The sequence below is a fragment of the Nyctereutes procyonoides genome, unplaced genomic scaffold (assembly GCF_905146905.1).
Source record: "Nyctereutes procyonoides isolate TBG_1078 unplaced genomic scaffold, NYPRO_anot_genome, whole genome shotgun sequence".
In the NCBI taxonomy this organism is placed as follows: domain Eukaryota; kingdom Metazoa; phylum Chordata; class Mammalia; order Carnivora; family Canidae; genus Nyctereutes; species Nyctereutes procyonoides.
Genome location: NW_026575048.1, coordinates 4,813,616 through 4,816,250, shown reverse-complemented (window position 1 = coordinate 4,816,250; position 2,635 = coordinate 4,813,616). Strand labels below are relative to the sequence as shown.

The 2,635-nt window shown below is 42.3% G+C and overlaps 1 non-coding gene across 1 annotated transcript; it reads right to left on the bottom strand.

Moving 5' to 3' along the window:
- Positions 1 to 2,146: 2,146 nt before the first annotated feature.
- Positions 2,147 to 2,249, bottom strand: LOC129511213 (U6 spliceosomal RNA). The gene has a single exon (XR_008664770.1). It is a non-coding gene; the product is annotated as a U6 spliceosomal RNA (small nuclear RNA).
- Between the last annotated feature and the right edge of the window lie 386 nt (positions 2,250 to 2,635).

Here is a 2,635-nt window from a genome sequence, read left to right as displayed (position 1 = left end):
ACTCTCTCCAGTCTGGACGTAAGCCTTGAAAGTCTACCTTCTATATACCCACTTGTTCACTTACTCCCTCTTCTTAGATGTCTAAAAGGAATGTATGATGGACACTGTGATTATTCACCAATGGTGTCTCTCTTCCAGGCACACACACTGTATGTCTCATAATGCATTTTTTTAAATTTTTTAATTTTTATTTATTTATGATAGTCACACACAGAGAGAGAGAGAGAGAGACAGAGACACAGGCAGAGGGAGAAGCGGGCTCCATGCACCGGGAGCCCGACATGGGATTCGATCCCTGGTCTCCAGGATCGCGCCCTGGGCCAAAGGCAGGCGCTAAACTGCTGCACCACCCAGGGATCCCTCATAATGCATTTTTTAAACAATCTTTGAGAATAGTTGACACACCATGTTACACGAGTTTCAGGTATACACCATTGTATTTTGACAAGTTTGTACGTTCTGCTATGCACACCACGTAACCCTTCCATTGAGGTGGGTGAATGTGACTACTCATCCAGAAAATAAGGAGTATGTTGCATGTACTAGGTTTTCCTGGGAAGTTGAGTTGCAGAGATCTCATGCAGGAGATTATTGGAGCCAGACCTTTAGGGAGGTCTGTAAGAGAGTGAGAGGAAGAGCATTGAGAGAAGTTCACTGCAATGCAATTACAACAGAGCCTGAGCTGATCCTGTGAGGGCTGTGGAGCTGGGATGGACCATAGAGTTGTTCCAGATTGAGTCGAGAGCTGCCTGTGTTCCCAGCGGTCGACTGTCGCTGGAAATGGCCCCTTTAGGGAGAGGACATTACACTGGGCTGGATGGTTCTCTGTATAGGAGACAATCTTAGAGGAGGCACAGAGGGTGATCCATGAATACCTGGCTCTCCAACAACAGAAATAATGAATGCTTCAGACCCCATGGGGGAATTCTGGGCACTACACCACTGTACCCACTGCACATTCCCTAGCAGAGACAGTACAGGGACCTTGTCCACGTTTCCAATCTCACCGTTCTCTTTAGCAATGAGTGTGAAGACTGTGAGTAGCAAAGGCAGAGCCACATCAGTAAGTCATTGCATAAAAAGCAATTGGCCAGGAGGATTGTCCAATCTACGATGGGCATGGCCTCGGTGAGAAACAAACGTGATTTCTAACACTGAGATTTTTCTTTGTCACCACAGCATAAGCCTGGCCCAAACTGACCACTTCAGTACCTCCGAATGAATATGTGCAAAACCAAGTTCCTGATTTGCCACCTCCTACAGTCTTCAGGGTCTTAGTTAATGGAAATTCCATTCTTCCAGGTTATAAATTAAAAACGCGGGTACCACGCTGAGTCTATTACAAAGCCAGTTAGCTCTTCCTTTAGAATGGTCAGGAGTTATTCACATCTCACATCTCCAGCATTACATCTGGTCCAAGCCACAGGCATTTTTCTCCTTGATTAATGCAGTAACCCCCTAACTGATGTCCTCTTTCTGCACTCACTGCCCTCTAATTTAGCAAAGAAAACAGGTTGATTCTGTAAGACATACTCTGCCTCAAACCCTCCAGGAGCCCCATCTTACTCAGGGTAAAAGCCAAATCTTCCAAAGGGCTACAGGCATTATGTCATCTGGCCCTCATCTGGCATTGTACTTCCAGTGGTTCTTGTAGCTTCATTGACTTCCTTGCACTTTCAGCACACCCAGCATGCTTCTCACTTAGAACATTTGTGCTCTCTGTCCCCCTAGCCTGGAATGATCTCCCACAGCTATCCACTAGATCTCTTACTTCCTTCAGGGCTCTACTCAGATGTCCTCTGAATACTGAGGCCTTCCCTAACCACCACATACTTTTAAAAGAACACATAAATCAATTTATGATGCTTTATTGTTCTCTAGACCATGTGTCGTCGTGAGACATATAGTAAATATTTTTAATTCATAAGATTAGCTCCACAAGAGCAGGACTTTCTGTATTACTCACTGCTGTATCTGCTATACCTAGAATAGCCACTCTCACACTGAATATATATTTATCGAATAAGTGATTTGAGTATACAAAGCTGCCCATTACTACTAATGCTTTATAGAGAATATTGAATTTTCTATGAAAAACACTCTACTTGCATTTAAGAGCAATTTTATCTCTTAAATCTTTTTTTAAAAAAATATGCAACACTTTGTGAATTTGCATGTCATCCTTGCTCAGGGGCTATGTTAATCTTCTCTGTATTGTTCTGATTCTAGTCTATGTGCTGTCAAAGTAGGCAGTTAAGTCTTAGTAACTTTCTTTTCTTTCTTTTCTTTTTCTTTTTCTTTTTCTTTTTCTTTTTCTTTTTCTTTTCATATTGCAATGTCTAAGACCTTCAGTTCAACTCCTGGTGATCTTTTTGCATGAAAGAGCTGAATTTTATCTCGTTATTTTTCTGTATCTAAGGAAAGTATTATGTGGTTTTTCTAATAAGTAATTGATTTTTGATGTTTAACCACTCTTAGGTCCCTGCAATAACCTGCTTGATCTTGGAAATCTAGGTCAGAATGCAGACCTTGAGAGACACGGGCCACAGATTCTGACTGAATGAGGCCTTGTTACCATCCCTTAAAGACAACTGTTTCCATATCACAGACTGTTCACTGACCAGAAGGAATGGTG